The 16809-nt window shown below is 32.7% G+C and overlaps 1 protein-coding gene and 1 long non-coding RNA gene across 4 annotated transcripts in view; one reads left to right on the forward strand and one right to left on the reverse strand.

The window, feature by feature from the left end:
• LOC126737047 (beta-1,4-mannosyltransferase egh-like) overlaps positions 1-16809 on the forward strand; it is a 188857-nt gene that overhangs the window by 35888 nt on the left and 136160 nt on the right. The window lies entirely within an intron of this gene.
• On the reverse strand, positions 15148-15878 carry LOC126737056 (uncharacterized). The gene is made up of 3 exons (XR_007660867.1): positions 15445-15878; positions 15305-15388; positions 15148-15249 (listed from the first exon to the last, which is right to left on the reverse strand). It is a non-coding gene; the product is annotated as an uncharacterized LOC126737056 (long non-coding RNA).

Consider the following 16809-nt stretch of genomic DNA (forward strand, 5'->3'; position numbering starts at 1 on the left):
TATTTTCCAGAATTTACATCTCATAGACGCTTTTATAATATTTAAAAAAATTCCATTATTGCCAGATGGACAGGTTCTGAGATACAGCCGCTTACCTCTCTTATTTGCTCCTCCTATACTTATTGTTATTATTATAAAAAAGATTTTTTTCTGAGAGAAAAATGTAGTTCCAATTTATTTTTTCTTTTGTAATAAATTATATTTTTATTTTATTTAAACATTTGCCGTATACTTTTAAATTTCTGATGTTTATCTATATTAATATATTTGCTAGGTTTTTCAAAACTTTTTGTTGGTTTTATTATAAATGTGATTTGTTCACTAAATATACACTAAAAATATAAAGCACTTTAACATTTTACATATTAAAAAATATATATTTCGTAATGTATTATTCCTACCATTTAGACACAAATAAAACAACATATTTTAAGTAATTTCTAATAACAATCAACCATTTATTCGAAAAAAAAAACACATAAATTGTTAGTTTCTAAAGGGAACTTAAATTATTAAGAAATGAATCGTATGGTTAGCAAAAACTGTGGATGGACATTTTTAACATTAAGTGTTGCACTCTTCTGAACCTCCAGCTTCAAAAATATGTGTATAAATACGATGTACAATGCTATTTGATACGGGATAATAAAGCTATAGCAGCCGTTGTTTCAGGACTACCAGCAAGCATTTTTAGCTCTAATAAACATAGCAAAATTTTTAAAGAACTTATTGAATACAGCAAAACTATGAAAAACATCTGTAAAATTTATTAAAAACAATAAACTCAGGACCAACTTTACAGTTTTAACAGAGAAAAACAAACCACCGTGGTCTGTTTTTCTCTGGTTTTAAGGTCCGCTACCTATCCTTTCGAGTAGCTGTTGCGGGGCAGCGGTAAGAGGCGAGAAAATAATTATTTTACGGCGGCCGATATAGCACATATATTCCTGACCCGACAAACGTTATATTCCAGGGCTGGTTTATTATAAAATTACGGTTTTTGGCTTTTCTACAGCACGGCAGCAGCGTATGAGGGATGCAAAAATCGACATGCTTACTACTCACACTAATAGCGTTGATTGAATATTTGGGATACGCAATCCTGTGTTAAAAAATGTACCCGGTCGACTATCGGATTGCTGTCCAGTCTCGTGTACCATGTGATGCTGCCGAAGCGGCAAATCAGGAACGATTTATTAAGGCTGCGTGGACTTGGCTCTTGGATTCTTTGAGTCAGGTTTTCAACGACGCTAGAATTTCCGGTTATCCGTTGTATTGGTTATTTTTTTTAAGACATGGGATGATGCTGCCAACTATGTTTTTATTTTTTTTTTAACATACACACAGTGGCACAGATTTACAAAATACCAGATGCGAAAGATCGCGGATATAAGCTACCGATATTCGATGCCCTTAAAAAGGATGGTTTGGACTGGCCGCACCAATGCATTTTTAAGTTTTTTTTTGTAGGGGGTAGATGTTCTGCACTATAATTTCGCTGGGATATTATAATGCATTTATAATGTCAAAATAGAAATAGGCTTAAATAAAACAGAATGTAAGGGTTCTTGAGTACATTCTTATTTCATTTAACAGATTTAAGGATCTTATTTAATAAAACATTAAAGATGAAACAAAATTTTTAATTTTCTTTTAGTTTTATCTGATTTTTTGGCAGATGAAAAATCTCTGTTGGCGAATTTTAAAGTATAAAATATTTTAAGTCGTATAAATAATTTTATTAAATCCTGGAAAGGAAAGTTATCACATGGGTGAGTAAAATTAATGCTTTTCATTATCTCGAAATATTAACTTATTAACTCATCTTTTGGAAATCTAAATAACGTCGTTCCTCCACCACTGTGGCTGGAACAATAAAGATATACACACTTATACCCCCCCATTTCAACAAAAATAATACTAAAAAAATATTTAAAAAAAATACAAATATATTATTTCAATGTAATTATTAATTATAAACACGCGTACTACGCAAAGAAAATTAGAAGCACGCGGCGCGGAGGCTTCCAGCAAATTAAACCCCTTGCCACCGTACTAGGCGGGTGATGGAAATCCATCACCCAGGAGGCGTGTCTGAAGTCTGGCGCTCGCACGCGTATTTTCGATCAGTTTCTCATCTGTATTCTGTAAATCTGTGACAGTGGTGTCATTTAGTTGGTCAAGATGGTGATGTACTTAAGGGTGGAGGCATGTTGAAATTTCTTACAAGTTAAATTTTATTAACAAATAATTAGTTATGTTATTGAGACAAAAATTAATACAAAAATATATATTGCAACAAAATTCGGGAACACACTTTTATTGTCAACGTCAAAAACACTGACGTAACTCGCCTTGACTGTCGTTTAATTGTTTCCAAGGTAAAAACTGACTAAACAATTAAAACTAAATGAAATGTCACGAAGCGCATCCTTTTTGAAACCCGATGGAACAGTTTCGAAATGGTTAGAATTATCTTCATTGTTTTTACCCAATGAGACCAATAATTTTAGAAGAATACTGACAGTCAAAGCAAGCAAGTATACAAATTCTAGAAAACTAAAACTACAGGAATTAACAATAATATAACCTATGAAAGGCGAATATCACCAAAATGCCGATGCTTTATCAAGAAGACCCTGTATTGAAACATGTCAACATTGTTTTAAAAAAGGAATCAAAGCAGCATCCAGAGACATTTACTTGTAATCGTATTGGCCTTCACAGTTCTGAAATGTGCGATGTAGCTAGTTTAATCCAGGATTCCTGTGATGACCCAGTATTTGGATTTATTTACGAACTGAAATATCGAGAAATTTTAAAACCTGAATGGAAAAATATTTCTGACAAATCTCCAGAACTAAAAGATTATTGGTCTCAATGAAATTCGTTGGTTATAAAAGATGGATTGTTAAAAAGCGTCTGAGAGAGCATAAATGGAAAAGAAAAGACATATCTGACAGTCCTTCCTCAAAAACGGATACCAGATATTCTTGAAGCTGTTCATGGCTGTGTCGGCGGAGGACATTTTGGAGTTAGTAAGACCTAGGCAAAAGTGAAAGATCGATTTTACTGGCTGAACAGTCATGAAGATGTTGAACGCTGGTGCCCACAGTGTGAGCAGTGTTCATCAAGCAAGGGCCCAAGAACCCGGACAAGAGGAAAGATGATGCAGTATCTTGTTAGTGCACCCTTTGAACGAATTGCCAGAGACATAGCAGGACCCTTACCTACTAGTTTCATAGGTTCTATTGTAAAGTCATACTTTTGAAATCGTTAAAGCTACCTTGCTATTTGTCCTTCGGGGTTTTTAAACTGAAACAGCCATTTCAGCGAAGTCAGTTCTAAGGATAAATCGTTGACCATACAAATATTTGTGGAAATGTTCAATAGCTTTTACTGCTCCCAATAGCTCTCGTCTGGTGACATAATAGTTTCTTTCTGGTTTTGATAACGTTTTACTGAAATAAGCTATCACTTGCTCGCCATCTTCATATTGTTGTGATAGAATGGCCCCAATTCCAACATTGCTTGCATAGGTATCCAAAATAAAAGTTTGTCCAGGAATCGGATATGTTAAAATTGGAGATGTGCACAGTGCTCTTTTTAACCGCTGAAATGCTTCTTCACAGTCTGTTGACTAACTAAATACCATTTTGTCCTCCGTGAGCTTATGTAGAGGCTTTGCAAGGTTAGCTAAATTTCTTCTAACTGGTGTTTGTCAGTGGGTCGTGGCCAATTCTTGATTGCTTCTACTTTATCTGGATCAGAAAAAGGTGTCGAGCACATTTTTCTGATATTACATTGCCAAGGTATCGAACTTCTTTTTCAAATAAGCAACATTTTTTAGGACTGTAAACTGCCAAAGTCCTGTTCCAGCCGAGAATGCGGTCTTTTCCTTATCTTCTGGGTGCATCTTTACCTGCCAGTATCCACTCTTTAGATCGTGTTGAGAACCATTGTGAACCTGATAGCGTGTCCAGGGTGTCGTCAATTCTTGGTAGGGGATAACTGTCTTTCTTGGTCATGTCATTCAGTCGCCGATAGTCTACACAAAATCTGGTGGATCCATTTCTTCACTATCCTTTTTCTTCACTAGCACAACTGGAAATGTCCAAGGACTCTGAGAAGGTTCTATCACTTCTTGTGTCCTCATTTCTTGAAGCATTGAGAAAAGTTCTCCTTGTTTAGCTATCGAAATCCTTCAAGGTGCTTGTTTAATCGGAGCATTGTCTCCAGTGTTAATTCAATGCTGCACCAAATCAGTTCTTCCCAGGTCATTATCGTGCAACGAAAACACATCTTGATTTTCTTCAAGAAGACGTCGCAATTTACTACAGTGGTCCATGGTTAAATTGGTAGAAGATTCTTTAAATAAGTTTTGTAAACATACAGGAAAAGGTCTGTTTGAATAACGACTTTTATCAGCATTTTTTATGAGTGCCACTACTTCAGAGCATACGCCAATAATGTTCTCTCCTCATTTAAGGTGTTGATCATATCCTTTTAAATTTACCATTCGAACCAAAACAGTAGATTTTTCTGCGTAGATAACGTCTTGGCTGGAAAAATTCCTTGACCATATAGTTTGTAGTTTTCCATAGGCTCAATCAAAACAGTTTTTCCCTCTTTACCTCCAGTTGTAGCATTAACCACCACCTCTGAATTTGCTGGTATGGTAATATCCTTGAATAACTTAACGACTCTGGTATTTACTTTATCTTCATATAGGTGGTGCATAAAAATCTATTCATTTCTCGTCGTCAATATCCAGTTATATACATCCATTTTAAACTGCTGAGCATTCATAACATCTAATCCTAATATGACATCATCCATGATTTCTGCCTTTAGTACTGGCTGCTGGAATGTTGTTAAGCTAATGGTGACTGTAGCTTCATGCAATCCAAGAATCGGGATCCTTTTCCCATCCGCAGACCCCAGAATTAAATTTGGTGGTGCTGAAAGCCTACAGTGAGCTACGATATTCGGCTGCACGATAGTATGACTTGACCCTGTATCCACCACCATCTCACATTCACGGCCGCATATTTTTCCCGGTACTACCAAGCTCTCTCCAGGATGTGGCAGCCGGTCTGGTCTTATACGTGGTAGCACCCAGCCAGCTTGAATTTAAGGTTTTCCTGGTTCCTTGAGTCTCTTAAAGGCTTGAGCCACTGACGTTTAAGGTGCCCCTCCTCATTGCAATTCCAGCATTGCAATGGTCTTTTAGGTTTCCTTACTAATAATGACTCAATCTTCTTTATCAATATCTAAAAAAATGTGCAGCGTAGTGAGATCTGTAAAGTAAGGGGTTTTGAGTAAGGATGTTAATTGAACTCGATAAAATATGGAAAATAAGCTACATTTGAAGTTTTAAGCGACACAGGCAAATTTTCAATTACCAGTTGTTACAACTAGACTTAAAACTATTTCCTTTTATAATACTTCCTAAATTTTGCAAAAATCTGAAATTTGGCAAAATGGTTTTAATTTTTTTCTGGCGTTCTTTGAAAATATATAACAAAATTCTTTATTAAATGAATAAATTGTTGTAACCACTTTTTCTCGCCTATACGATCACACCTTTAAATTTAAAATACGACGTTCTGTCTTTAGAGAGCCATCATCACCTTTATTTTTCTTTGTCGACGCTATATTGACCATTTGCAGTTTTGAATAGCCCTTTTAATTACCTTTTTAATGAGGAATCTTGTATTTCGAATGAGGATTTAGGGTCACATCTATAATATTATATACCTATCTCTCTATCGCTTACGGGGCTATTACCAAAATTACGTGTTATAAATGCAAGTATGATACACTGTCAAAAAAGTAATTTAAAGAGCTATTTAAAATTTTAAAATTCCAATACGGCCCCAAAAGAAAAACCATTATAATGGAAAATGTATACAGGGTGACCCCTTTGGACAGGCTGAGATACAGTCCTAAAATCTTAAATAGAAAGATTACATAGTCAAATGATACATCATCTTGAAGCTCTTAAAAAATGCTTTCCAATGACACTATAGAAAATCACATTTTAGAAAATTCTTCTTTATTTATCAAGGAAACGACATTTTTTATTATTATTTAATTAAATGTTCAAAAGGAATCAAATATTCAATGTATAATATATAATATATTCAAGTTAAAAATTAGTTCATGTAATGAATTTATATAGGTAATGAAAAGAATAGGTCTCATTATATTCCCTTAAGGAACGCCGATTTTATATAAATTCCTGGACAAAATTATCGCACCACTGATTATTTTGTCAAGAAAATTTAAATAAAAATAAATATCAGTTAAAACAGTTATATATCTTTTCTCATACAAAAAGCAGAACTGGACAAAAACTATGTTTATGCTCTATCATGAAGAGCATGCTGCTCATGAGGAACATGCTGCTCATGAGGACTGAAAAAACATTCCGCAGGAAAGTTTTCAAAATTTGTTACGAGGAATGCGCGAAGACTTTTAGTGGTCATTGCAGCTAGAGGGGGCAATACACGATATTAAGAATTCATTATTGTTTTTTCTTGGGTCTATTGTTTTATTTTTGTATCAAAATTGAGGTCAGTGATAATCGATGTTTTTTTTTTGTATTTCATTAAGTTACTTAAATCTCATTTTGTTGAATAGAATATAATTTCTTTTATTAATAAATAATGCATAGTTAACAATGCTTATTATTCATTTTTCATATCTTTTTTAAAAAAAATCTTTAAAAAATCAAATGGTGTGACAATTGTGTTCAGGAGTTTACTTCTGGGGAACTTAAGTTGTTATTTACTTTAGTGTATTGCTTTCTTGAGGATAAATAACTTTTAACGACTTCCAACACAATGCCTCTAACTCCATAAAGTTCAAGAATATCAAAGAGGTTTTGGTGAGATACTGTGTCGAAAGCCTAAAAAGTTGGTCTTGTTAATTAATGTATTGCTTATTTGCCCTTGCCTCCACCGGTTATATTATTTATGATTTTATATACTTTTTTCATATCATTTTTGATACTATTTATTTTGTTTTTGTAATATGTATACTTTTTGTTTTTGTAGGTTCTTCTGCAGTCTATTCCTGTATGTGTTTAATTGAGGCAATCAATCCTCCAGGATTTATTTAAATCCTTAAATCAGTCATTATTTTACTTAAATATTTGATAAACTCATTTCATTGTTAATATGTTTTAACTAGGCACCTTAATCAAGATCTCCTAGAGACTCTATTTTCTGTAATAAGAGAGAGATGACAGTCAGACCAGCGAAGCTTTAATTTCAGATACTGAAGCCAATAAAAATTTAACTTATTGTTATTCCGTAACTGCATCTAATCAATCTAAAAATATCGAATAATTCAAATAAAACCGTAAGTTTGGCAACGTGTTCTAATAAAATGTTTCTGGATATTTCGCAAAAATCTTAATAGAGAAAGCGAAGTGTGAAAACAATTGTGAACATATTTTGAAAAATGATAAGTAATATTTGAAATCCATAAAAATTACTAAATCAAATAATGTATTTTCTCTAATAAGATCATCAAACCATTTTTTAAATTTATGTCAAAACAATAAAATCATTTAATGAATTCACAATTAATTTGTAATATTTATAACACAATTTATAAATATAATAAAATAAAAATAAATATATTATGTCCATGGCAAATTAATAAATATTTACAGTTATTAAGTAAGATTCTGATTTATAATAACCGAAAATGGAAAACTCAAAATCTTATTAGCAAATCTCAAAAAAAATCTAATTACTAACTTCACCAAAAATTATTAATTTTAATATCTACAAGAACTAAACCGAGGTCTGATAAAAATTGCTTATCAATTTTCTATGAGAGCCACTTCCTGTTTTTCTTTCTTTTACATATTTATGAAAATCTTAAATTAATTTATGAATTTCATAGTCTTTAAGTAATAACCAGTCAGGATTTCCAAGAAAATGTTGTTAAATATTACTTTAATTTCAACAAGCAAAATTGAATTATTGTGATGTGTTTATTTTTACTGAGTGTTTTCAATCAGGAACATCTTTGAATATTTTAATATTGAAGGTTATAGCACATACTATAATGGAGGGGATTTTAATAGTAATGATGCGCTGATAATGTTTTTGGATTTAAAATAATATAGAAATCTTTACAGGGGACATAAATATTTACTTGAAGAACGTAAATAGCAGTACAGTAAATTAATATCTCTGTCCCATGTCAAATTGTGGTTTTTTGCCCTATATTAAACTAACAACTAGATATGAGTCAGACCAACACCCACTCAAAGACAAGGCCTTAGTGCTTGGCGCGTGACGTCATCGATGTGGGCCACCGATTTTTAAAAACCAAGGGATTTCATATGCCAATACCTCAATATTTGGCTTATTTTAAAAAAGCTAGGAATAAAATAGAGTTCAGGAAACATTCAAAGGTATGTTTTAGTTCTGGTTGAATGTCAGGTTATATATTATGGTGTAATATTAAATGCAGACTCCCAACTCCCCTGCATCTTATGAACGTTTATTACGGTAAATTTATGGTAAAATATGTATTAATATCGAGATTAATATTGAATTAAAATTGTATTTTACATTTGTTTAATAAACGTCCTATATATCTGCGCCAAAATTCAACATATGTATTTAGGTATTTATAATAATTTTTTTATACCACCAAGTAGTACAAAATGTTATATTATATACACATAAATACATATATTGACTTTAAAAGCTTAAAAAGTTTATCATACTCCAGTTCATGTAATTTTTTAATTGCAGAAAAAGAAGCACATTTTTTCTTCGTGTAAGTGTCAAAATCAGAAAAATAAAATTTTTGGTCTGGTTTAGAGTTAAGCCAATTAATAAATACACATTTAAGTAAGTGAACTGTGTCAAATAGGTAAAATAATGGTCTCTGATTATCTATGGGATGAGGATAAACAATGCTAAGTTGGTCTGCAGTTGAAAAATGACTCATGACTTTCCCGTTAATGGCATCACTTATAACACAAAAAACTATGTACCCAATATCTCCTCTAAATTTTTTTTTTTTTTATAATTGTCTTAATAAAATTATGAAGTATGTCTGATGTAATTTTGGAGATGGGAGCTATGTGAACTACTTCCTTAAATCTCTCATGATCCTTTAGTAAACTAAACACATTTTGGGCATAGGTTAAAAACATTTTTTTCTTCATCTATGTGGGGATCAGTCATGTGTTTGTTACAAATACCCATTATAGTTTGAGGATGTGGTAAAATTAGGAATCCATACATAATTTCTTAAATACTTGTACGCATGAGGATTAATAGTATAGATTATAGAAGTCAAAATTATTGGACTACTTGAATATCTGTACCTTTCCTTTGCAGTTGTAAGCAATACTAATTGTTCACAAATAAAATCTAAAGCACGCACTATTTTGTTGTCTTTAATGTTTTCAAGACTTTTTAGTATGTTTGACACAAAATCGAACACACATTTCATTTTATTTATGTCATTTGATGGTTTGACATGATCGAGAATAATATTGTCAATGGAATTGGTAGTAGTCTTGGTAGCAGTATTTGGATTTAAGTCACAGTCGGGGTTGTCATTATTGGTAACATTTTCCTCCAAAGGCAGGGTAATAATAGTAAGGTCTATTGCTTCAAGTATTGCATATAAATCATCTAAACTATGGGAAGTATATGGAGTTTTAAATTTTGATCTTAAAACACAAACTGGCCCGCTATATAAAAAAGTTTTAACATTTAAATTAAAATTAAAAACAATTGCCCAATTAATGCATGGACCAGGTGTGTATTCAATTTTAAAAATTGTTAGCTTTTTGCTGTCTTGAGACTCACTGTGAGCAGTAAACCAATTTTTCGGTAGTTTAAAAGCAGAAAATTTTTCAATAAACTCTTCAAAACTGTCAAAATTATTTTGTTTCTCATGCTCGCCAAAGTCAATTTTCCTTAATTCAAGGGCTTTTGCTAAATTCAACTCGCCAATATTTTTAAACCTTTCATCTTTACTTGGCCGTATTTTTATAGTTTTTGACAAATAACTAGGGCAATTTAAAAAAATAGATGGTGTACAGTCTTCTTTTAGCCGTGGTTTTAGTAATTCTATTTTATAAAAATTTTACCTGTGTTGGAATCTTGAACTTGAGTACTCTTTATTATACTACCCTCAGGAAAATGAGCTTCACATACTTTGATGTTGTTTGTGGGCTCAGAGTCATCTCTGTGTATGGGCTTTTACCCATTTTCGCCTTAGATTTATATCCTTAGGAAAACCGAAGACATGCACTTTAGGTCCGTTTTATAGTTTCCGTTACAACCCGGAACACAACACTTTTGAAGCATACTTACACTTTGGTATTAACTAGCCGAACTAGGAGAAAAACATTAAACTAAACACGAACTAAAGTATTAAAGTCTGATATAAACAAATAAAACCGCGGCGCGCCGGAGAACCGGTTTTTTCGAGGATTTTTCTAGTCCCAAAAAAAAAAATTACAAAAAAAAAACATTTTGTGATTTAAAAGTACGCGAAGGGTTTACATAAATATAACATACACGTTTCGCGGAAATAAACAGTTCCGATTTTAGAAAAAAACACAAAAATTAGCTATGTTTACTGCAAAGCTCGTCAGAAATACCGGCAACCACAGAACATAAATATAAACAACCTAACCTCTCGTTTCATCAGGTGGCACAACTAGTAGATGCGCCGTTGTCAGATTTATATAGAAAGAACTCCTATTGACAAGTAACAAGGCATTAGATAAATGACAAAATTTGAAAAAATGGAAGTTTAAATTATAAAAAGATGAATAAATAAATAAGGATGCACTCTTTTTTTTAACTAAATTGTAAAGTAAGAGCAGTTAGAGATATAGATTTAAATATTTTAAGATAGTAATAAAGCCTAACGTTCACGGTAATCTGCAAAGTCTAGCAGCGTTGCAGGCAGCCTTCTGTGGACGAACAACGGCAGTGTCAACAGCTGAATTCACCCGAAAATCAACCCAAAGTGCATGGCCCAAACGCGTGACGTCACGAGCAAAATTTTTTGGAGCGCTTTGTCCTTTTGTAGAGTTCTTATTGGTCAAACTCCTGCTTACATCCATTTTTTTATCAACACCAGCACAACAAAACAAATAAATTCTTACATATTACATACTTGTATCAAAATTCTTTTTTCACAAATAAACAAGATCCATATACCAAAAGAAAAATGAATGACTTGGAACTGTTAAAATTAAACTTCATAAACTGGAGGTTACAGAAATTCAGGACTCTGAAGACGCTATCATTATTTTTGTTAAAAAACTTTAAAAAATTAACAATAACAAGAGGATTGATTGCCTCAATTAAATACGTACCAGGGATAGACATCAGAAGAACCTACAAAAACATTACGATCATGAATTGCATAACACTTACAAAGCTTATATAAATCATTTAAATAAACTAAACAAAGTATACATTTTACAAAAACAAAATAAATAGAAACAAGGATGATAAAAAAGTATATAAAATCATAAATAATATAACCGGTGGAGGCAAGGGCAAAAAAGCAATACATTGATTGTTAAGCTCTGTATAAAACTTCATTTAAATTTTACTTTTTTTGTACCGCGCGACAACATTGTAACGATGCGAAGAGAGCTTCAACACAGCGAGTGGTAGAGGGAGATGTACGTCATTATCATTAGAACATGTCTGTTATAGTTCAGTTCAGAGATCTATTAGAATCTTTGATGTACCGCAAATAGTCCGTGTGCCGGTGTTGCTTGTATTGTCACATGACATGCATCTTTAAACTGGAAACTTTTATGTGGAAAGAGTCATAAAGTATTATTCTAAGCGATATTTAATCATTTCATTAAATAAATAAATGTTTTAAGCATTTTTTTAAGAATTTATACATTTGATTCGTAAAATGTGACTGCATGTGCCCACGTACTATTTTGTTAAACGCCTGACCTTAGTCACAGCCACTCAAGCGTGAAAAGTTGCACAGGTCCGGCCTTAAAATTTATTTGTATTTAAAACTTTATTATTCGGGATTTTTGGGTTTAGTTTTATTAAGTAAGAAATTCAGGATAGTTGATAGCAAGATAATATTTAATTTAAATATAAGATTTAAGTACATTAAATGAGTTTAACCAAAAATTTTAATTTCATAAGTTTAGTTTTTAGCGCCATCAGTCCCTTATGTCAAGTCTCTTTGCTTTGCAATATGTCAAGTTGAAATAATGTATTGACTACTGTTAACCCACTGCATAGCTTTCATCAAATAGTATTAAACAATTTTAACACTCCTTTTTCTGTTGTCAATATTAAGAAACGAAATAGAAAACCTTGATATACTAAGGGTTTACGAGTATCTGGGAAAAATATTCTTCGCTTAAATATTCACTTCCTTTTTTACATTAGGAAATACGCTATGAACAATGCAACATTTTTAAATTATTATAACAGATACCGCAAGATTTACAGAAACTCAATCAGAATGGCTAAGTAGACCTACTTTCAAAGGAGGATAAATAATTCCTCCAACAGAGCAAAAGAGTCTTGGAAGATTTTAAATGAGCTTAGGGATAAAAATAATGTCTGGGTTATTCCAAGTACCTTAGATTCCAATGTCCTCAATTTCTTCTGTGATATTGCTAGTAACCTTGCAGCCAATCTCTCACAAAAAATAGATCCCAGGAGCTATCTCAGCAGTGTTGTAGTAGCCGAATCTTTCTTTTTTGCCCCCACAAGTGTAGAAGAGCTTAAACAGTTAATGGTTAATATTAAGAATAAGAGTTCATCAGGTTGGGATGGGCTTTCTCTTAAAATATTTTCTGTTTTACCTCTTGTTGCTTTGCAAGTCTTGGCCGAGTCAATTAACTTTTCATTTATGTCTGGAGTTTTCCCAGAGTGCTTAAAAAGAGCAATGATTGTTCCTCTTTACAAGGGTGGCGATCGTGACTGTCCTTCTAACTTTAGACCTATAGCGTTATTGCCTACTTTAGCCAAGATAGTGGAACGGCTCGTGAAGGTGAGGATGATTTCATTTTCAAATATATTTGGCCTATTGAGTCTTCAGCATTTTGGCTTTTGTGAGTCTGTGAGCACAAATGATGCTATCTTTAGCTTTCTAGAGCACCTGTACAACCGACTGAATGTTGGTGAAGTTGCAGCAGCGGTATTCTGTGACTTGTCCAAGGCATTTGACTGCATGAGTCACAGAGTGCTGCTGATGAAACTGGAGCTCTATGGTTTCAGGGGAACTGCCCTTGAGTGGTTTCGTTCCTACTTATCAAATCGTGTCCAGGCTGTCAAATTTAATGGTGGTATGTCTAAGGAACTTAAAATAAATGTGGGTGTTCCGCAAGGATCAGTACTTGGTCTTTTAATTTTTCTCATTTATGTGAACGATCCGCCACAACTGCAGGTAACTGGTGTGCCGATGATACCACCATCCTCTGGCACGACTCTGATGTTTCTCAAATGGAGGCCAATATACGTGCAGATTTGTTAAAAATAAAAGACTGGTGTGATGCAAATTTTTTGACATTTAATGTTTCCAAAACAAATATCCTTAAATGTAATACAAATGATATATGTTTAAATAATGAAGCCATCAACATGCCACCGTTCAGTAAGTTTTTGGGTCTTTCCATAGACAAGTTCCTTAAATTTGAAGACCATATTGTGAATGTATGTAGAAAAGTCTCATCAGGCTGCTACGCCCTAAGGGTTATTGCCACCAGTCTTAATTTCTCCATCGCCAGATCTGCATACTTCGCGATTATCGAGTCGCACCTTCGATATGGAATTTGCTTTTGGGGTTCATGTTCAAATTCACTTTTTAGTTCAGTGTTTGTACTCCAGAAAGGGGCCATTAGATATCTATGTGGGGCCAAGCCTCGTGATTCATGTCGCCCGCTTTTTGTAAGTCATAATATTTTAACCCTGTGTTGTATTTTTATTTTGGAAACAGTTTGCTTAGTTTTTAAAAAATATAAACAGGAACTCCACTTAGGAAGCCACTATAATACGCGACAAAACTATTTGTTGAGGCTACCCATTCCTCATTTTGAACTTGTCCGTAGTTCTATCATATATGGAGGTAGAAAGCTTTTAATAAACTTCCACTAGAAAAAAGACAACTTAAGACTGAAAAAAGCCTACGTACAAGGAAGAAAATATTTCTTGCTAGTAAAGCGTACTATACTATGTAGCACCTAAACTATGATGAATTTTTAATGATTAGCATTTAAGTATTTTTCAAAGTTTTACTATATAATTTTATTTTATTTTAAATTAGTTTCTCGTTTTTATTCCTTTAATGTACAGTCTATTGGCTTTGTCTACAACTTCTATGTTTATATTGACAATAAAGCATTTTTGAGTTTAATGAGAGAGTAGGTGACAAATTACTTAGGCCCATTTATTCTGTGGATTAAGGCATTAAATAGTTACATTTTGACACAAAAGTGTAAAATGTTTTGGTTTGTCTTCAAATTTTATATATTTCCTTTTTTTGGGAATTGAGATTTATTTTTACATGGTGGTGATTATTAATGGGGATTGTGGCTGCCATATTCAATGTCCTTTATTATAGTTTTTTTTAATTAATACATATTATGATATATTATTATAATAATATACTTATGAAAACCCTCCATCTCTATATTTAGTACCAACTTTTTTTGATAAAAAGTAATTATGTAATCAGAAAGTTGGAAGTATATTTTTTTAAATAAACTTTTAGATTAAAAATCATCTGGCTGTCTATACTTTATGCCTTTAAAAGACACAAGTTTTACTTATAAAAAAAAAACACACTTTACATCCTGAACGTATTTATTAATTTGTTTGCCTCGTATTTAGTTATTATGCATATTAGGAGAGATTAGATAAAAATTAACAAAAATAAATGATTATACTAAAAACTAAAAATCTTATACAAAACACTACATATTAAGTATACTGGATCCTAAAACTACAGTGAGGATACTAAATACTTTTATAAATTTAACCACTCTTTTGAATCTGGCCCAAAAAGTTAATACAAATTTTGTAAATTCTGTTTTTTTGCCATTGTTCTTTAGCAGTTTCTTCCATTAAGGAAGGAAACAGTTTCTCTGTTGCCGCCATGGATTCCAACTTCGTCTCGCACATCAGCATATGGATTCTAAAGCATTACATTATATATACTTTATTGTGTCGCTGAAGGACAAACAGGGGCAGTAAGCTGAAAAAAACAAAACTTTAAACTTGTTTAATTAATAAAAATAGGATTTTCTTACTATGGCAAAAAAGGGACTTTTTTCCAGAGAATGGAGGAAGAAGCAGTCTTCATTGTGTTGCTGAAGGACAACAGGGGTAGTAAGCTGTAAAAAACAAAATTTTAGATTTGTTTTCGTATTAAAAACAGTGTTTTTCTTACCATAGCAAAACAGGGTTTTTCCCAGAGAATGGTGGAAGAAGCAGTCTTTATTGTATCACTGAAGGACAACAGGGGCAGTAAGCTGTAAAAAACAAAATTTTAAACTTGTTTTATTAATAAAAATATGGTTTTCTTACTATGGCAAAAAAGGGACATTTTTCCCAGAGAATGGAAATCATACATCAATCATAAATGTATCATATCATGTTTCGGCTAAATAATATATGGATCTTTCTTCCTCCCAAATTTTTTAAATTTTCCTCAAATATTCTATACACCACCTGACAATTCCATTACAGCAGCTCTTTTGTTAACCATCTTAAGCTTAAATCCAAGTTTTATCAGGTATCTCCGCAAGGTTGAGACTGAGAAATGTTTGTCCCTTGCCGATAAGGTGTCTATATGGTCAGAACCTCATTGTTTTTGTATTTAGAATACACACCTTGCCTTACCAATTTGGCAATATCCATGTCAAGTCCCTTTGATTATCCTGCATCTTTCCTTTTTATTCTTTCTTTAATCCTTTTTTTTACGGGCATATTGTACTATAGGGAACCCCTGTTAAAAACGCTATTTTTTGCAAAGCACTACAATCATTTGTGAACTGAGTATCATTCCTTAGATTGTTATAGATGTTTAGATAAATTTGTTCTTTTAAAACTGCTTGATTTCCTCTGTAGCTTCTACTTCCCTTGCTTCTTTTTGCTTCCTCAATACTAGAAAATGAACTATCAGGACTATGTAAGTCTAAATCGCTGCCCAGATCACTCTTATTGTTTTTATCACAAATGTTATTGTCTTTCTTGTACACCCACGGTCTCCATAAGCCCGCACAAACACTTTCCTCTTCATTTGCCAAATTTTCCTGCCTATTTTTCCAGGGTCGAAACATTTTAAGGTCTTTAGGTATAATACCAAAACAAATCCACAAACACAAATAAAAAAACACTGTTCCTCACAGTAAAAACTGCAAAAAATTTACAGAAATACAGGCCAAATTCTAAATTCTTTACTTTCATAAACGTGTAAAAAGCATAACCGGCAAAACACATCAAATAATAACCTCACATGGCCCCCCCACCCAACTATTAAAGGTGATAGACCCATCCAACAAGTATTTTAAAGGCGATAAACCCATCCGTAAAGATCTCTTTAAAAACACGACGAAAATAATACAAAAACGGTCCAAAAATTTATTTGGGTACGGCCCCGTAATTCTTAAATTCAGTGGGATAGAGAGAGATACACAATCACTTGCACAGCCTAAAGTAGGAATTGTCAGAACGCAGGTGTTTTATCTTTGTTTAATAGACTGGCTAAAAAGAGGTGACAAGTCTGTGAGTGCTGGAAGTGTAAAATATTTTG

The sequence above is a fragment of the Anthonomus grandis genome, chromosome 6 (genome assembly GCF_022605725.1).
Source record: "Anthonomus grandis grandis chromosome 6, icAntGran1.3, whole genome shotgun sequence".
In the NCBI taxonomy this organism is placed as follows: domain Eukaryota; kingdom Metazoa; phylum Arthropoda; class Insecta; order Coleoptera; family Curculionidae; genus Anthonomus; species Anthonomus grandis.